The sequence below is a fragment of the Myxocyprinus asiaticus genome, chromosome 1 (genome assembly GCF_019703515.2).
Source record: "Myxocyprinus asiaticus isolate MX2 ecotype Aquarium Trade chromosome 1, UBuf_Myxa_2, whole genome shotgun sequence".
Taxonomy (NCBI): Eukaryota; Metazoa; Chordata; class Actinopteri; order Cypriniformes; family Catostomidae; genus Myxocyprinus; species Myxocyprinus asiaticus.
The window spans coordinates 21,442,092-21,463,196 of record NC_059344.1 but is presented as its reverse complement, the minus strand read 5'-3'; the positions used below and the strand labels follow the sequence as shown (position 1 = coordinate 21,463,196).

The 21,105-nt window shown below is 43.0% G+C and overlaps 1 pseudogene; it reads right to left on the bottom strand.

Moving 5' to 3' along the window:
- LOC127439680 (urea transporter 1-like) overlaps nt 1-20,896 on the bottom strand; it is an 82,444-nt pseudogene extending 61,548 nt beyond the window's left edge.
- Between the last annotated feature and the right edge of the window lie 209 nt (nt 20,897-21,105).

Sequence of the window (21,105 nt, the reverse complement as noted above, 5' to 3'; positions counted from 1 at the left end):
AGTTTTCAGCCGTCTAGGTTCCAGAAGTATTTTTCCCATTTATGTTTTCATAGTACTCTTAAGAAGGATTTTCTGAAATCCCTAAGTCATGAACCAAATCAACCAGCTCCGAGGTAAATCATAACATTAAATGTTTTTATTTAAAGCACAAAATATTTTAGCAAAAAAAGGTACAAGACTGTGAAATTCCTGTAACATCTTTAATAATGAGTTTAAGAACTACAATCCCATGAAGTGTTACGAATGTGTCAGGTTCCTGACACTCTTGTTGAGTTTTTACTTATTGTCCATATCCTGTCCCCTGGGGGGGTATTCCAGAGAGCAAAGTTAACCGAGACATAAACCCTGAACTCTAGGTTGATTAACCCAAACGTTTGCTGTGTCATGTTTCAAAGGCTGCGTACTAGGTAGGACGCATCCTTTGACGGCTGCAGTATACCGAGCATCCTCCTTTAAACAAGTCTCGTTTAAACGAGACGGCCTTCGTAGGACAAATGGAAATAGAACGGAACAAGGTTGCTATGACAGCACGCCACTCTTTAACAAGCACGAGCGCTTTGAATGAGAAGGAAACAAAGTCCCTCTGGAAGGGAATGCATGAGGTACATTTTAGGAGAGTTATAAAGATGTAAAGAAAATAGATTTTACAGGTGTACTTTTAGTCTAATACTTTATTTTAATTATATATTAATATAATTATACATATTATATACTCTACACCCATCTACTGAGGTACTTCAACTTGGGAATTAACATTCCTTGCGTTTGAACATCATATTTACGGGCAAATTGGCATTATTTTTTTTTAGACATTTCCGTTGAAGCAAAGAATTCTGGGTTGTGCGTGCCCTCGAAGGATACAACTCATGCATCCTCCGAATTCCCGTGAAAGAAGGTCGCATTCGAAGTGTCCTGCTCGCTTTTATGAACGAGACGGCCTCGATGACGTATGCGGCCGACAAATGTGACCTACTGAGGACGCATCCTTCCAAAGGAGACACAGCCATTGCCTACTCATGGTATTCTGGTTCCAGAACACCTGTGAGGAGTTAGTTTAATCAGCCTCCTATTGGTAACCCAGAGTTAACATGCGCACACGGTGAGTACAAAAAGGCATTGTCAATGGAGCATCGATTTCACGAGTCACCATGGAAACAGATGCTAAAAAGAAATGCGTGCCATATTTCAGTGACATGGAACATGAAGTTTTAATAACTGCAAACAAGAATTATTTTGTCTTCATTTGTAATAGCGATATGAGCTGCATTGGTTTAGGACTGAGAGTTTGCATGACAAAGTATACTGAATTAATGCGTGAAATGTAACACTATAAAGTTGTACCATACTTTTTAAAGTTTAATTCAACATTAATATTAGACCTCTCTCGCCAACATTAATGTTTAATAGGTTGATCGTTATGTCATTTGTTTGCACAGAACTTCATAATAGGTATTAACATTAATATTCTATTAGTATTATAATAATAAAATAGATTTTATAACTATGGGTTTACTATATTTGTATTTTAAGGTTAGTTTTACTAGTATTTAGCATGTACTGTGCATGCAAATTTTAGGTACTTTTATTCTGAATAGCATTTGTTGTACCCAGTTTAACACTGGGGTTTCTGAAAACTTTTATTATATCTTCCATTTCCCACAGTTGCTGTGTCATATTAATAGACCCTCTTTCAATTGTAGGATCTCTCACAGTTGTCATGATTTTCCATAGACTTAATGTAATGTTTTTCAGTAGGCCAAACATGTTTATTCATGTGCATTATAAGATGAAGATCTGCTGTAACAGAGGTGGACAATGATAGGAGTTACATGTCCATTATGTTCTTTTCTTATTTGTTGTGGCATTAAAACTTGTCTTGTCCCTTAAAAGGCAATGGCTGGGCATTCTCATGTACAGTAGGGTCATGTGTCTGATTATACATAATAGATGTTCATGATCTCAGCATTAGAGAAAAGTAACTCATCTCTTCCTTGTTAATAGGAGGCTGTAAAAGGTCCCTATTGAAAGGCAGAATCAAAATGTAATTTAGAGAAGGAACATGTACAGCTTCTGATGGAGAAGAGGTGGCTGAACATCAGAAAGATACATCTTTTCACTGAATCACTTGACCACCTGCTAAAGCAGGGCATTGTAGGTGACTCTAAATGACAGCATGCCTCATTTATATTTTCAGATAATAAAGAGAGTACAATGAACTAGTCTGGAAATGTGTGCATTTATATGTACAGTACATGAATTAAAGTGATAAGAAATAAAATCTCTAACCTCTATGCTAAATATGGAATGTAATTTTTAGGGATGTACCGATACTGGTATCTGAATTGGGTCCGATAACGCGCTCATGTACTTGTACTCATAAAAATGCTCCGATACCAAAAAAACAATACCATTTGACTTACAAATGTCATCATGTAAACATTCAGTGCACAAATTAAAATCACGTCATGTCCTAGTGAGATTATTTAACAGCAAAAGCTGCGATTTAATGAGATAAATAAACTTGGCAAAAAAAGAAACGTCCTCTCACTTTCGACTGCTTTTATTTTCAGCAATCTTAACATGTGTAAATATTTGTATGAACAACTAAGACATAAACTGAACAAGTTTCCTGTGACTAACAGAAATGGAATAATGTGTCTTTGAACAAAGGGGGGGTCAAAATCAAAAGTAACAGTATCTGGTGTGGCCACCAGTTGCATTAAGTACTGCAGTGCATCTGCTCCTCATGGACTGCATCAGATTTGCCAGTTCTTGCTGTGAGATGTTACCCCACTGTTCAACCAAGGCACTTGCAAGTTCCCGGACATTTCTAGGGGGAATGGCCCTAGCCCTCACCCTCTGATTCATCAGGTCCCAGACGTGCTCAATGGGATTGAGATCCGGGCTCTTTGCTGGCCATGACAGAACACTGTCATTCCTGTCTTGCAGGAAATCACACACAGAACGAGCAGTATGGCTGGTGGCATTGTCATGCTGAAGGGTCATGTCAGGATGAGCCTTGCAGGAAGGGTACCACATGAGGGAGGAGGATGTCTTCCCTGTAACGCACAGCATTGAGATTGCCTGCAATGACAACAAGCTCAGTCCGATGATGCTGTGACACACCGCCCCAGACCATGACCCTCCACCTCCAAATCGATCCCGCTCCAGAGTACAGGCCTCAGTGTAACGCTCATTCCTTTGATGATAAACGTGAGTCCGACCATCACCCCTGGTCAGACAAAACTCGTCAGTGAAGAGCACTTTTTGCCAGTCCTGTCTGGTCCAGTGAAGGTGGGTTTGTGCCCATAGGCGACGTTGTTGCCGGTGATGTCTGGTAAGGATCTGCCTTACAACAGGCCTACAAGCCATCGGTCCAGCCTCTCTCAGCCTATTGCTGATAGTCTGAGCACTGATGGAGGGATTGTACATTCCTGGTGCAACTCGGGCAGTTGTTGTTGCCATCCTGTACCTGTCCCACAGGTGTGATATTCGGATGTACTGATCCTGTGCAGGTGTTGTTACACGTGGTCTGCCACTGCAAGGATGATCAGCTGTCCTTCCTGTCTCCCTGTTGCGCTGTCTTAGGCATCTCACAGTATGGACATTGCAATTTATTGCCCTGGCCACATCTGCAGTCCTCATGCCTCCATGCAGCATGCCTAAGGCATGTTCACGCAGATGAGCAGGGACCCTGGGCATCTTTCTTTTGGAGTCAGTAGAAAGGTCTCTTTAGTGTCCTAAGTTTTTATAACTGTGACCTTTTTGCACTGGTGCACTGCAGAGAACGCCCCTGGGCGCTTCGGCAGAAAAACAAAAGAGAATATTTTCTGAAAGAGCTTTTTTCTCCTCTAAAAGGGTATATATTTCTCTAAAAGGGCAGCACACACGGAACGTCTTTTTAAAGGCACGTCTTTTTAAAGATGCCTTTCTGATTGTGTGTTATTCCTGGTTGCGGTCATTATCTCTCAGCTTCGGATGGTCATGATCGCTATCTTTCGTGTCTGGGCGCGACCCACATGGAGGCAGCATTTGTGGATGGTTCATGTTCTCATTGCGAGAACATGACCATGGCAACGTTGCGGTTACGGCTTGGTTTCGTAAGACCTCCCATTCCCCAGCACGCTCGTCTGCCCCAATCGGGCTTCCGGATGAGTTCGCCGGCTCTTCTCACGGCGAGTCTGGCTTCTTGTTCGGAGCCCGCGAAGATGATGGGCTCTCGAGCGCAGCATCGGAGAGCAGACTTGTGCAGTCGGACGCAGAAGCCTCAGCTGGGCTTGCCCCTTCGCGGACGATTGCCCAGTCACAGGCCGATGCTGAAATGACGGACATGCTTTCCTGGGCGGCCGCGAGCGTCGGGTTAGAGTGGAACCCTCCGCTCTCCCCTGAACCCTCGCGGCTTGATGATTGGTTCCTGGGCTCGCGGCGCCACTTAAAGCAGCCACGCCCCGCTCCAGTGCCATTCTTCCCAGAAGTGCACGAGGAGCTGACAAAATCGTGGGAGGCGCTTTTATTGCCCGGCCCCGATTCTGCAGTTCCCCCGCTCTCACTACCCTCGATGGCAGGGCAGCCAGGGGCTATACGGCGATTCCCCTGGTGGATAAGGCGCTCGCAGTGCACCTACGACACCGTCGAGGACTTTGCCCAGCAGTTCTCGGCGGTGAAGCAGCAGACGGGGGCAATCCAGCACATCCTGCCCCGGCGTGGCTCAAGATCCCGCACTCCGTCTGCTCGTCGCCAAGGGTGCCCCCCTGCGGTAACTGCACCGGCGCCCACCACAGGAAGCAGACGCCACCCGTCTCACAGCCAGTGCCTAAGAACCCAAGAGTGACTCCTAGTGTCACTACATCGACACAACGTCTCGTTCCCTCCATCAGGGAACGGAGATTACACAAGTAACCATGACGTTATCCGCTTACTCTGAGTAAGTCACTTAACCTGCTTTCAGGAATACCCCTCTGTCTTTTTATTTTGTTTTGATCATGTGTTTGTTTTTTCCTCCATGTGCTTTGTCTCGTGTTGTGTTTTGGCTGTCTGCATTCAGATTCTCCTCACTATATTGTGACAGACTGACATAAATGAATTAAAAACAATGGAAAAATATAAAACTTAATTTAACCCTTATACTCTCTTTGTTATGGGTGCATTCTAATAGTGTTTGAGGTCAAATCTGACCCCCAAAAAATAAACGTGTAATTTTGTTCCATAATCATGTATTTTTTAAAAAAAATTTTTAAACAAACGTAATAACACCAAATTCACTAATTTAAAAACTCTAAAGCTATGCAGTTTTGGGGGGTTGTGGTATTTTACCCCTTATTTTACCTCTAAATTACTAAACTATAAAATCACATAAAATAAGAACATTTTATGTTACATTTACTTTAGTGAAGATCTACATTTCTCAATTTCATTCATGGAGTAATTATGAAAAATGTGTCATGCATTAGGGGCAGATTACTGCTATCTTCTGGAGAAAAAAAATAATTTTAATTTAAATGACATGAAATTACAACTATAACCAGTAGATGGCTGCAGAGGTCCACTCATTTGTCTAATTGTAGCAAACGTCCTGGTTACTTTTGTAACCTCCATTCCCTGATGGAGGGAACGAGATGATGTGTCAATGTAGTGACACTAGGGGTCACTCTTGGGAGCCTCAAACACCTCTGCTTTTTTTAAAAAAGGCCAATGAGAATTGGCGAGTGGAACATACGGACATACGGGTATAAAAGGAGCTGGTATGCAACCACTCATTCAGGTTTTGTGCTGAGGAGCTGAGACCAGGTCCCGGCCATTTCAGCGGGTAGTTCAGCATTGTGGTAAGAGGGACACAACGTCTCGTACCCTCCATCAGGGAACGGAGGTTACGAAAGTAACCAGAACGTTCCCTATCTGTCACTCACTCGACGTTGTGTCGATGTAGTGACACTAGGGATCCCTATACAAAATGCCACAACTAGCTGAACTGTGTTACGTCAGACGGGCAGACTTTTGTGTGCCTCGTAGCCAGCGCATCAGGCTGTCACGTAACCTCCCCCAACGCTGCTATGAGTGTCGAACGGTTCTTCAGGAACAAGTTGACTGCTCAACAAATAAGGACAGGCTAGTCCAGCTGAGGCCTCTTTTCCCTCTTTTTTTTCATGTAGAGGGAGCCCTAGCCTGAGTGATCGTGTCTACCACCATGGGCGGTAGGCCACTTAAGTCCTCCGTGTCCCATCCAAGGGCCAGACGTGGAGATTCCAGAGGTCTGGTCATGGGTGTCAGAGGGTGACCCGTCCCTGAGAAAGAAGGTCGTTCCTCAGGGGAACTCACTGGGGGGGGGGATGTTGGGCTGTCGGGAGGAGCGTGAGATCCGGGAACCATTTCTGGGTGGGCCAGTAGGGTGCTACTAGGATGACTTGCTCCCGTCCTCCCTGACCTTGCACAGGGTCTGTGCAAGTAGGCTTACTGGGGGAAACGCATACTTTCGTAGTCCAGGGGGCCAGCTGTGTGCCTACACGTTTATACTGAGAAGTGCCTCAGTCAGGGCGTACAAAAGCAGGCAGTGGGAGGATTCCCAGGAAGCAAACAGGTCTACCTGTGCTTGACAGAATCGACTCCAAATCAGCTGGACCACCTGAGGGTGGAGTCTCCACTCTCCCCTGAGGGTAAACTGACGTGACAGCATGTCCGCTGCGGTGTTGAGGTCACCCAGGATGTGAGTGGCTTGTAGCGACTTGAGGTGCTGCTGACTCCAGAGGAGGAGACGGCAGGCGAGTTGTGACACGCGATGGGAGCGTAGACCGCCTTGGCGGTTGATGTAAGCTACCATCGCTGTGTTGTCCATCCGGACCAACACGTGCTTGCCCTGGATCAATGGCCGAAACCTCTGCAAGGTGAGCAGTACTGCCAACAACTCTAGGCAGTTGGTGTGCCAATGCAGCCGTGGGCCAGTCCAAGAACTGGCAGCTGTGTGCCCATTGCATACGGCACCCCAGCCCGTCTTAGAAGCGTCTGTTGTAACCACGACGCATCTGGAGACCTGCTCTAGGGGAACCCCTGCCCGTAGAACTGCCAGGTCGGTCCAAGGGCTGAAGAGGCGGCGACAAATTGGCATGATGGCCACGTGATGTGTCCCACGGCGCCATGCCCATCTCGGGACTTGAGTCTGAAGCCAGTGCTGAAGCGGTCTCATATGCATCAACCCGAGCGGTGTGGCCATCGTTGAGGATGCCATATGCCCCAGGAGCCTCTAAAAATGTCTGAACGACTTCAGACAGTTCAGCACCGACTGAGTGCATTCATTCGTGAGACGTGCTGTCATCGAGACCGAGTTCAACTCCAGACCGAGAAAAGAGATGCTCTGAACTGGGGAGAGCTTGCTCTTTTCCCAGTTGACCCGAAGCCCCAGTCAGCTGAGGTGTCGAAGCACGTGGTCCCTGTGTGCGCATAGCAACTCTCGAGAGTGAGCTAAGATCAGCCAGTCGTCGAGATAGTTGAGAATGCGGATGCCCACTTCCCTTAGCAGGGCAAGGGCTGCCTCCGCGACCTTCGTGAAGACGCGAGGGGACAAGGACAGGCCGAAGGGGAGGACCTTGTACTGGTATACCTGGCCCTCAAAGGCAAACCGCAGGAAGGGTCTGTGTCAAGGTAGGACCAAGACGTGGAAGTACGCGTCCTTCAGGTCTACCACCGCGAACCAATCTAGATGTCGGCTGCTCGCTAGAATGCGTTTTTGCATCAGCATCTTGAACGGGAGTCTGTGCAAGGCCCAGTTCAGTACTCGCAGGTTCAAGATTGGTCGCAACCACCGCCTTTCTTTGGTACGATGAAGTAAGGGCTGTAGAACCCTTTCCTCATCTCGGCTGGAGGGACAGGCTCTATCTCCGCATACAAGGTAATCCTTGCCACTCTTCCTCCCCCGGCCTTGCTCTCCACAGATGTCGTTCCTCCACACCCTCATTTCCACATAACCCCATCACCTACTCCCACCCCATTTCTGGAGAGGAAATCCGTAACAGCCATCTGTGCCCCCAGCCTGTGGACCACCTCGAACTTAAAAGGCTGGAGAGCTAGATACCAATGGGTGATCAGCACGTTGGCATCCTTCATGGAGTGGGGCGTGGTCCGAACAGAGGATGAAAGCATGCCACAACAGATACTACCGGAGGGTGAGGACTGCCCACTCGATGGCCAAACACTCCTTCTCAATTGTGCTGTACCTATTCTCACTCAGCGAGAGCTTCCAACTAATGTACAGCGGGAGGCGGTCCTCCCCCTCCACCATCTGGGACAGTACCGCTCCCAACCCCCCATCCGATGTGTCCGTCTGCAAGATAAAAGGGAGAGAGAAGTCAGGAGAGTGCAATAACGGCCCGCCACCCACGTGAATGCCTGGTTGACACGGCTCCGTCCACTGAACCGGATCTGGTGCCCCCTTTTTAGTCAGATCAGTCAGGTGACGGATGAATAGTTAGGCAAAAACCTACAATAATAGCCAGTCAGCCCTAGGAACTGTCTCGCCTATTTTTTGGTCTTAGATCTCGGCCAGGCTGCAATCGCTGTGGTCTTATCAATTTGGGGCCACACCTGCCCATGACACAAGTGGAAGCCCAGATACCGTATTTCCACCCGCCCAACTGCAAACTTCTTTGGGTTTGCCGTGAGTGCCGACCATCTCACCGACCTCAGGAAAGCCCTCAGATGCCGCAGGTGCCGCTGCCAATCATTACTGAAAATAACGATGTCATCTAGATAGGCAGTGGTGTAAGCAGTGTGCGGTCTGAGGATTCTATCCATGAGCCACTGAAATGTAGCCGAGGCCCCGAACAAACTGAACGGAAGGGTCATGAATTTGTGTAATCCAAATGGTGTGGAAAATGCTGTCTTTTCACAGGACATGGGAGTTAAGGGGATCTGCCAATATCTCTGCGTCAAATCCAGTGTCGAATAAAAGCTGCGCCTAACCGATCGAGCAGTTCATCATTCTGAGGCATCGGATACGCATCAAATTTAGACACCGCATTTACTTTTCTATAAACCACAGAAATCAAATAAAATCAAATCACTGGTTCCTAAGAGTGACCAAGCCATTGCCCTTAGGAACCAGAAACACCAGGCTGGCCCAGTCACTGTGGGATTCTTCTATTACCCTCATATCTAGCATGGCCTTCAATTCTTCCCATACCACTTCTTTTTTTGTGTTCAGGTAATTGGTAGGGATGACAGCATATCACTACCCCTGGGGTTGTTTCGATATGGTGCTCTGAGATTTGTACGACTGGGGAGAGGCGAGAACACGTCGGAGAAACTCTCTTTGCAACCTCCATGACTTGGGATGGTGAGAGGTGGTCTCCACAAGTTACCGGGGTGACTTGATCGGTGGCTTTTAAGTTCAAGTCCAGCCCGGGCTCCTCCCTCTCTGGAACCACCATCGCCAAAGTCACAGGAACCACCTCTCTCCATGGTTTTAGGTGTTTGAGGTGGTAAATCTGACGTGCTCCACCTCTATCCATTCGTTTCAACTCGTAATCGATTTCCCCAACTCGCCATGTGACCTCAAAGGGTCCTTGCCACTTGGTGAGTAATTTAGAGCTTGATGTGGGGAGCAATACAAGGACTTTATATCCCAGTTTAAATTCCCGTAGTCGAGTGCCCCTGTTATACAGCCGGCTTTGACGTTCTTGAGCCTGGAGCAAATTCTCCTGTGTTAGTTGCCCCAGTGTGTTGAGTTTTGCTCTCAGGTCAAGAATTTCTTTATTGAATTTAATTTGTGCTGTTTGATGGTCCCTCCTCCCAATTTTCCCTTAGGACGTCAAGCATTAGAAGGTTCAGTGTTTTTTCCTGCCCTAAGTGACCCGCCATCAGATTATAATGAGCCATCTGGAATAACATTTCCCGACAGCTCTTCGGTACTAACAATTGTATCCTCCTTTGTCTGAGTGTCCTGCGTCACTTGATACAACCGATCCTTGATAATAATACGGGTATGAGAGTGCAATGTCCGGCTGGAGGCATTGACCATCAATCACTTTCACTTGATCAAAGGCGTGCCTAAGGGTCTCATCTCAAGTCTGTTCCAGAGGGAAATCCCCTGCAGGGAATCCTCGAAGGGCTGGGGAAGCTGAGACTTCCTCCTCCCCCTCCCCCTCCCCTATGTCCTCCGTGGAGCTGACGTAGACGCCCCTGGCACCACCTTCCCAGCCAGCTAATCGCACACCACACACCAATACGCTTGGTTGCAGGACCAATCCACACATATTCCCCTCAATAAAGTTGTAAATGCCGGCCAATTCGTCCCCAAAATTAGTGGATGGGAGAGACAGGGACTAACCGCAGCCTTGACACTATGCTTTTGTCCCTGAAATTGAATGATGACCATCACCAAAGGGTAATTTTGAATATCCCCGTGCACACACCTTACCTTTACCCACCGGCCTGTACCCAAAGCCTCGGAATGAATCAAGCCTGGGTGAGTACCCCCTTAATACTCACAGGTATCCAGTATGCTCCTGCTCAATTGGGGGCAGCCTGTGGCACGTCGGGGGTCCAGAACAATGTCTGCACCTACATGGCGGGGCATCAGTCCTGGAAAAGCCCAGGTTCCCTGCAGCTCCAGCAGACCGGCCTGGACTTCATGTCCACACCTGGACGATCTTCAGTCAGCAGCCACCTTCGGCAGGTGTCACGGAGCTGTCGAGCGAGTGCGAATGGCGGCCGAGCTCACCGAGCATCAGCGAGCGGAAGTGTTGGCATAAAATGTAATTATTAAAATTTGAACCATGTTTATAGTTGGTTGGATGCTTCCTGGATGCCTGGAACTCACGGAAATTAAAGTTTAGATTTCCGAAAAATCAACCACAAATGGATGCATAAACTGCAGCAGTGAAGCGAGACGGCTGGATACATGCAGTTCTAACAACTGCAGCACACATCTAATCTCTGGTAGGTGAACAAAAATTTTTCCAACAAAGAGTAAGTTTGATAGGTAGAGTTTAGCTGGCTAATTAAGTCAGAGTATTTCTTTATCGTCACTAAAAGTAACTACAGATCGCTCCCATGAATGAATCTGCGAAGTCATTTACATTTACATTTAGTCATTTAACTGACACTTTTATCCAAAGAGACTTACAAATGAACATAAGCAATTTGTCACATATAGTAAACAATATCTACAATACTGAACTGTCAAGATCTTAGAGAAGCTACAGCAGAAGAAAGAGGTAGAAAAGGAAAGTTTATATATATATATATATATATATATATAATTTAAAAAACAAAAAACCTAACCTTGTCTGCAAGTCATGCATCAACAACTTAATTGTTTATAATAGGCGCTATCCAATATTCCCGACCTTGCAGCTGAGGAAGCTCCACTCCCCTTAGTTACGGTTGCTTGCTCTGACAAGCTCTGCAGAACTACCCATTGGAATGAATGGGAGATTGCCATGAAGGACGTGGTTTTTGGCAAAGTATTCTCATAAACGGAATGGATAATATTTTTACATGGGCTGGTATGAAGAGTGACATTGTAATGCATATTTTTATATACAATACTGTATGCATGTTTAAAAGTGAACAGCATTTTTAAAGAATTGCATTGTTTTATTATTTTAAAAAAAATACTTAATTGCCAGATAGTCCATTTAGAATAATTTTTCAAATTATTCACCTATTACAACAAAACTAAATTTGTATTTTAAAGAACATGTTGTCATATGAATGACCAGTAAGTAACTCTCATGAGCCTAAAGTACACACAACACAGTAATAATTCTTGGTTTACTTGGAGTGAGTCAATTAATTCAGTCAGCTCCAATGAATTCATAATTCTTTTTTATACCATGGGTCTGTTGAATGCTTGATTCTGATTGGTTCACGGGCGTTCTAAGGTGTGCAATTATTTTTCAAGGAAACACACGGCTACAAAGTAGTTCCAGGTCTTGACCACATAATGGTTCCATATCACTTCACCAAATTATTTCAGTTATTTCAATGAGCCCTACATGCTACCACAACAAAATATTCAGCTAAAACAAAGACATTGGTTAAAGTAAATCGGTTCAGAATGTGAAAACTATGTCTAAAATATCCTACATTTATTTAAATTTTGGTTAAAAAAAAAAGCCCTCGCGCTCCCTCGTCTCCCCCAGACTTACATGCATGCACGCATGCACACACACACGCGCGTGAACACAAGCATGCACTACCTTTTTAATCCCATGCCGAAAAGCAGCGCATCCTCCGTTGCTAGTTCTAAAGTGATGTTTTCGAACTAGCAACGAAGTCTTGAGCTGTATCAAAGCTAGATACACTTGATCAGTACAACAGATCCTATATTATCTGAAATAGCTGTGTGAAAAACCCTCATGCTCCCCCTCTCACGCACACACTCCCACACTCGTGGGCACACATTATATGTGTAACACACACACTTAAGGCCCAAACATACTCGTGAGAGAAAAACAGAGTCGTCATGTCTGCGCACTCCTGCATCTCAGTAGGGATAAAAAAGTTAAAGGTTTACAACGGGAATATGGAGACACGCATCTTGCCGATTTTGAAGCGATGTTACTTCTGATGAGAGCTGCAACAAAAAAGGTAATCCCAGAAGTGAGATATCTAATTTTCTGAGTTTCTCTATTTCGATCCCTCAAACTCAAACTCACACACACATACATGCACAAACGCACTACCTCATTATCCAGCAAGTCCTCGAGTATAGCAGTGCAAGCCTTGCAATCCTAGGTTGCCAGTTCAAAAGTGACATTTTCGAATTAGCAACGAAGGCTTGGACTGTATTAAAGCAGGACGCTGAATCTGTGGCGAAAGAAATTAGTTCCTATCATAAGAGCGTTTTAGGGATGAAAACCAGAAAATGTCTTGAGATAAAACCCTGAATGATGTCTTAAGTTGTGGTAACTGTGGTATAAGCGGAATAATTGACTCCGGCCCGTTAAATTGTTTAGACATAATGCACACCTGAGGTGTAATTGCCACCTCGGGTGTGCATTATGTCTAAACAATTTAATGGGCCGGAGTCAATTATTCCTTACTTATTCACTAAAAAGAGCTGGCTCACAGAGTCCTGCTTTTGGGAATCGGGCAACAGTTGTTGATTCACTAAAAAAGAATTGGCTCAAAAGATTAATTTGTTGGTGAATCAGATTACACTGTTGCTTGTTACGTCTCATGCTGTAGATTCAAAAGAACCATCTCAAAAGTGTAATTTCTTTGGGAATCAGATTACACTGGCGCTTGTTACGTCTGAACCTGCTCAGTCAATCAATCAAATCAAATCACTTTATTGTCACACAGCCATATACACAAGTGCAATGGTGTGTGAAAGTCATTTCTTTGGGAATCGGTCTACTGGTAGCGCTTTATTTCTCATCTCATGCTGTAGATTCAGTTGCAGTGTTGCAGTGGCACAGTAACACAGGAAACACTTTGTCCTGAGTATTTTAGCCCATCTTTCTGTCCGCATCACCGGAATAATGCACATTCAAGAACCGTTAACGAAACAGAACATCATGAATATAATTCGAATTTTATTATAATGCAATCATTACCAGAGAATTTGTATGTGTGTTTGTGGGTAATTAAAAACGTACCCACACTGTAAATCCAAGAGTGCTCTTCCCTTCATCCCAATGGCATAACCGCTCCTGAACATTACTTTCATCTTGTTTCGACATGCACTGCTAATGGTAAGTGCCAACTGATGCGCTAGAAATCCGCTCAAAGAACTGCCACTTCAGGGTGAGTTTGTAATATACGTTCAAAGCCAGTGTGTTTTTTCTACTATTAGCTTTCAGTACACAGGCAATGATGTCATCTTAAATATGTGCAATTACAGTTGGAAAAATACCACCTTCGTTTTCAAAAGCCCAAAGTATACAAACAGTATTTATTTATAAAATGTTTGCTTACCCAGCTACAGAATTGCCACAAAGAATGTGTGCAATCATCATTTGATGTCTGGATTAAAAGCACTGAATCCACCTTCGCTCACCACACGCCAGTGGACACACAGCGTTTGAGACTATTTAGCAGTGGGACTAATAAACTGATAAGAGCCGGTCTATGTAAACACCTGTGTTACTGACTGTACTGTAGGCCTATAGAGCTCCCTTGAGGACAAAACTAGAATGTGTAAAATTATTTTGCAAGCTGACATAAACTGATAGAAAGCAAAAACCACCCACCAGAGCGGCCTGTGACGCTGCGAAATTCACCGGCCAAACAGAAAATGTACCCGCATTTGGCACTTGGCAGGTGTTAATTCGGACCCTGTTTACAATCACTTTTATTATTACTTGCATCAATAAATGAATGAATAAACATTCAGTTATTAGCTTGAATTTAACTTGGAGCAAATGTAAGTGTCGTTGCGGATGTTATTTGTTCATTTGGGAATGAGGGCTGACACAATTTAATCCATAACAAGATTATTTAACAAAAAAAAAGAAAAACACTGCCGATATCCTCTCTGAGTAACTCGTGTCACTATTACAAATTACTTGGCAAAATTTAAAAATAATAATAATAATAATAATTTGATAAAATCCCACTTAAAAGTACTCAAACACACATTACTTCAATAGGCTCTCATTGGATAATAGCAAAAATGTGTCAGAGTTATAGCAGCAGGGAAACAATTGCTCAGACAGGATTGGTCAGAAGCTTTTAAGGCAGGGCTTAGCGAAGGGTCAGTTGTGAGCATTTATGCTGCATTCCATTCAAGTCAGATGTGGGATATTCCTACTTGAAATCACCGATCTCCGGCCATAAATGCATTCCATTGCCAGATGCTCGGAAGATGACATGTAAGGAAACAAAACTGCAATGCTCCCGTTAGCTTAGCAGGTGTTTGACTGTAACCAGAGACGTTTCCTAGCAACCCAACTGATAAACAATGCTGCAATGCTAGCATTTGTGCTACTGGTGTACGATTATCAAAAGAGAGCGTAATATACCATGTTTTATACACCTGTCTCTGCAGGTGTTTGTTCAACAAGCTTTAATATCATGTCATGTAGGAACTTTGACTCATTTATTGATATTACTTAATAAAAGTGAATGTATCACTTACTTTGTATATCTCCCCAAGTGCCGACATGTTTGTGTGACATCATACACCTGCATCTTTGCAAAATCGGAGTTGAAAATTTCCGCACGAGTTTCCCAGTTGGAATTCCGACTTCAAGTGGTGTTCCATTGCACTTTTCCTAGTAGGAAGTTGGAAAATTCGACTTTCCGAGTTGAATGGAACGCAGCAATAAACTATGATACACTTTCATTGCCTCTCTTTCATAGACATGCTCAGTATCAACAACATGTCTGGATAAGTCACTTCAGGTAAATGTTTCATGTTCTTTGAGTAAATGTGTTTACTAAGGATCCGATAATGACATATCATTGTTTATTTTCAGGTTTTGCACATATCTTGTTTGTTCTGTTTTAGCTAGACTCCAAAAGTACGCACTAGTCTTTGCTTTGACAGTTCTGGGTTATAAAAATTCTGCTACCGGAAATGCTTCAGGACCAGACATGCACAGTAGCATTCTAATTATTTTGTTATTGTTTACATCCTTGAAATTGTCTATAAAAGTTTGTATGGTTGTTTAATTGTCATCAGCATTGAATGTCATAAAGTTTCAGCTTTATGAATCACTACACTGCTCCTCCAGTGGTCCATCTTGCAATTGGACACATATACCAGTCATCAAAACGATTTTAGACCAGAAAATGGCAAGTCAGTTTCATCTAGTTTTCATTAATAATATTCCATTTAAATACTTTGTCACTTTGTCTGTGTCACTTTCCATAGCCAGCCCATTTCAAGCAAGCATTTGAAAAGCACTTCAATTACCAAACATGAAATATGAAGCGCTTACATAAGAATATTGTCTTAAATAAAGTGGATACAGGTAGTCTACACTTGTTCTTTCAGACACTCTCTCCCTCTTGCTCAGTCCCTTTCTCTCTTTATAATGCTTTCGTGTATATCTCTCAAATGTACTCTTCGTCACACTCTCTCTCTCTCTCTGTCTCTCTCTGGTTCAATACTAGGTAATCTAGGGATGATTCCCAATCCATTTCTGCTGATTTGAGGCCAGTTTCACTGTTGTCTGACTATTTAATTTTAGGGCAATTATAGATCTGAGTGGATGATGCTGTTCCCAAATTAGAATTTAGGTCCTATTTAATGGTTCATATGAATTTCCTGAGCTTGGGATGACAATCTTCAGGGACATTTGTAAGTGAATGAGATCCACTCAGGTGGTTTGGCCGTGAAGCCTTGTGTATAACAAAGATGCAAAAATAGAACATTGAAAAGTATTTGTGGATTTTGCACTCAGATACAGCACAAACAACATATACAAGCGTATAGTTAATTTTACCCTGTTTTTATAATAACTCAAGGCACTGCTAAGTTTGTGGTCTTCAGCATATTTCACAGTTCAAGATGTTCCTTTATATTTCTTCCTTGAGGTTTAATCATCTGCTTTTTTCATCCATTTAATTATTTATTTCTTGACGAGTCAGTCATCAGCTGCTCTGAATATCAAAAAGTCAGAGAACTAGATTTCACACACACACATCCTCTCCCGCACTTACTTCCCCCTAATATATCTTCTGCTGCCTCCATTAGAGACACTGCTTGATAGATGCATCATTCTTTCCTTTTTTTATCTCTTTCTTATTCCTCCCATATCCAGTAGCTCTCTTCCTGCACTTTGCATCCCACAACCACAAGGCATAACCATCACAGACATTGAGGGGAACATGCACCAACCACACCCTTCAAATATTCAGATTAGTGATCAGTCGATATGGGTCTATCAGTGGCAGTTTATTTTACATTTGGTCCAACATAATCACACGGGAACTTGACATGTTGCTATCGATCAGGTGTTGTGCTAGTATGTGACCTTTTGGAGGGGCATTTTGATCAACCCTTTTCTCTTAGTTGGACTAGGGAGGTGTTCCTCCTTGATCATTTCAGTTGGGTTGGTCCCCCTTGATCGTGTTTTGCCATTGGTCTGGGGGGGACTTGGCCATGCTACCAAATGTTCCAGTACCCTGACATCAACCCCATTCCGATGGGTTATTGACAAGTGCCATCTCCCATCAGACATGTTTGCATCAGTTCAGGTCTGTTTACCGTCACCTGGTGGTGTGACTGACAGCGAGTTGTTTTAGCAACCTCAAAGACACAGGTTGGTATGGTTCATAAAATATGCATTCCTTTTCACTGTATTACATCATCAAAACAACTTGTTTACAACTTTCTTTTGGTGACCCTCTGTGGACATTACACCAGGAAACTGGAGCTTACACATGCCTGTAGGTTCAAAAACACTTTCTGCGTTGGCCACTGCGGGCAGTAGTTTGAATTTCAGGAAGCACCGAGTTTAGCTGAAGAACTCTTGACCTCATGCCTCCGAATTCATAGTGAGATTAGTCTGTTTGGTCCCTCTTATCTTGAACATTTGCTGTCTCTTACTCTTTTTCCTTTGCTTTTAAAGCAATAGTTCACCCAAAATTAAATCTGTCATTATTTTGTCTTGTGACCAAATGTAACTGAAGCCTATAGTGTAGCTTTGTCCTTTGTGTTTTTTCCACAGGAAAAAAGGCAGATGCTATTTGCACTCCAACCCTGGTGCAAATAATGGTATATGCTATTTACACCCCAGTGCAAATAGTTGCAGATATTATTTGCACTCCAACCCTGGTGCAAATAGTGTCAGATACTATTTGCACCCATGTTTAAATACTAACACACAGTATGGGCATCACTGCAGTGTGTTTATTGTGTTTATTTAGAGTCCTACAGACACACTACATTAACCACTACCCCAAAACCTAACCTTAACCTTACCTTAGAAAAAATATCCATGGTTATTTATTTATTAGTAATTCAGTGATGCAATCTACACACAAGCGATGACAAGCCGTGCGATCGACAGACTCCGCCTCTGGATCAAACCCTTCTCTGCACTCCTCTGCATTCATCGTGACCAAATCACTGTGATGAAATCAACATTTATATGAATTTTTATCTATTATTTTAATTAGTATTAAAGGAAATATTAAGAGTGGAATCAGGAAATTAGATGGGGAAAAAAGAGTGGGTTAAAACATTGATTTGAACCGCGGTCACTAGGACAACACTATACATTTTCACACCATCTTTACACCCCACACCATTTGCACCAGGGTGCAAATAGACACTCAAAAAAAAAATAATAATAAATAAATAAATAAATAAATAAAAATTCCGGTACAGGGTTGGAACAACATGAGAGTGAGAAAATTATGACAATTTAAAATTCTGGGTGAACTATTCCTTTAGCTTTCTCCCTGACCTGCTCATGTTTCACAGTTGCAGTGTGCTTTAGTGGCATGACAAATTATGGCACTTTTGTATTGCCAAAGCAGTAGCAGTTTAGACAAAAACCTATTTTGCATCGTTCTCTCTCTATCTCTGTCTCACTCTCTCTCAGACAGGAGACAGCAATCCTTCATTTGTCATTCCATGAAATACTGCTGCATTTAAATTGCATTTCCATTACATCCAAGCACTATAAAAAAATCCCAGCACACACACAAACACACACACACACGGTCTGTGCTGAATCAGAGCTTGAACTATTAGCTCCTGCAGAGCTGGAATGGTCAGGGTGGGGATTTGTGTCTGACTGCAGGCTAGAGGGAGTCTTTAATGTGGGCATGGCTGGTCTTATCAGAGACATTAACTCTGTTCCAAAACCTAGTGAGCCAATCAAGACGCTTTTCCAAACACTGTTCCATAAACTGCCATTGATAATCCCATATTGAATTAACACTAATTTGAATATTGGAAGGGTGAGATGGGTGCAAGTCCTCAATGGTTGTGGTGGTTACGTCTTGTGGTGGAGTGATGCAAAGTGCAGAAAGAGAGCTAGCGAAGAGGGGATAAATTAGAAAGAGATTAAAAATGAGAGAATGATGCATCTGTCAAGCAGTGTCTCTAATGGAGGTAGCAGAAGATATTTAAGGAAGAGGTAACTTCTTGGAAGCAAAATTATGCTTCCTTATAAGATACTTCATTTTGCCCCAGTTCTGTCCATACCTCTAATCCTGTCATATGAGACAGCTTTCAGGTATCTGTGCACGTGATAAGGCATTCCTTGATGGATAAGGCATTTCCCATTATCCATTGTGATGAACTCATTAAAAAATTCACCCAAGATGGCAGACAGTCTTCAAGATATGTAAATGCAGTTCTAGCAGGAAGACTCGTAGCAGTACATCATCACGCCATTATCTAGTTAGCTCCTTAGCTAATCATAAATCCCTTTCAGCACGGATCACCGCACGCACAACTCGTGCCAAACTGTAATCTGAAGACACAGGCTGTGTCCGAAATCTGTAAAATACTGCCTTTGGAGACTGTATAAGGAGGTAGGATGAAATAAGTCTGTTCAGAGACCAGTATTCTTAAGAGACAAACGCTGTCAGTTAAACCATTAACTTATTAGGCAGCTGCCTACGTTTTCGGATGCAGCCAAAGTTTGTGTTAAACAGTCCTAACAAAAGTGTAGCTCCAATACCGGCGTCCTTCATCAGTGTTGTTGATTTTGTTGTTGTTCCTGCTATTGAATCGTGCGTGCAAACAGCATCACAAGGAAAATGGTCGATACTAGATGCAGGGTTGGGGAGTAACGGAATACAAGTAACGGGATTATGTATTTAAAATACAAAATATAAGTAACTGTATTCCACTACAGTTACAATTTAAATCATTGGTAATTAGAATACAGTTACATTCAAAAAGTATTTTGATTACTGAAGAGATTACTTTGCATTTTATTGTCATTTGTTTCATTTAATATTTAGTCCTTTCAGATGGAAAACATTTATACATATAAATGATGTGATCCAAAGTGCATTTGAACAGCGGTGAAATACTTTCTTATGATGTGTTATTCATACGAGCAGACAGAGAAGTAAGTTTGAAGTAAGTTTGGAGCAGAAGAAATAGAAATAAGCCTTGTGTAAATTGTCAGCTCTACGCTAAGCTAAAATGCTATTTCTAGCCATTTTACATGCACGTTACCAGGCACGATCATATTTTTTTATCAAGAAAATTCACGTTGGATCATAATTTCTTTTTTTCTAGTAAGACCTTTGATATTAGGGCAAAAATCATATTCTTGATAATAATTTTTGTATTGTTTTCCTGTAAAAATATCTAAAAATCCTTAAAACAAGATCAGTTAGATTTATCATGTTTTAGAAACAACACTGCATAAGATATTTAGGTTTTTCAGATAATGTATTTTTAACATGTGTATTTTGTCTTACTGTACTGGCAGAGTTTTTAGAGTCAAAACAATTGAAAATATCTACCAGTGCTGAAGAAGTAATCCAAAGTATTTAGAATACGTTACTGACCTTGAGTAATCTAACGGAATACGTTACAAATGACATTTTACAGAATGCATTCTGTAATCTGTAATGGAATACATTTAAAAAGTAACCCTCCAAGCCTTGACTAGATGACATTACTATGGGGGTTACTTTTGTGAGTGCGAATGCATGTGGGGAAAAGTCTCTTCGGGTGTAGCATGAGTTCTCATCTAGAAAGTTACTAAAGGAAAAGTACCAGGACTGTAAGTGAGAAAAGGCCTATATACTTGCTTTAAATGTCTGCTAACAGACTATCACTTTGCTGTTTCAGTGTGCCAACACGGCCATTCATTCAACAGCTCACTATATCTAACGCCGAGTCAGTTTTGCTCTCTGACGAGCTAATACTCTATGGATTTAAGTCCTTGCTACTTACCTGCTGTTCAGTATCAGACAGCTCCACCTTGCAGCACGAGTCTGCAGGTTCTGGAGTCTGCAGCTTCTGGAGTCTCATTGGGATCGCTGCCCTCTTGGAAGGATTATTGAAATGTTAGCCAAAAAAGGCATCTCTATCAACCCCAATCTCTCCAGGCCAGAAATGAACCAGCTAGCTCATAATATTCTGCAAAGCCTGCCTTTCCTCCCAGACGATGCTGCTGTTCCATCTCAAGTTTCTGCTCCCATTCCAAAACCTACGGGACATAAATGGTCAGTAAAATCCCA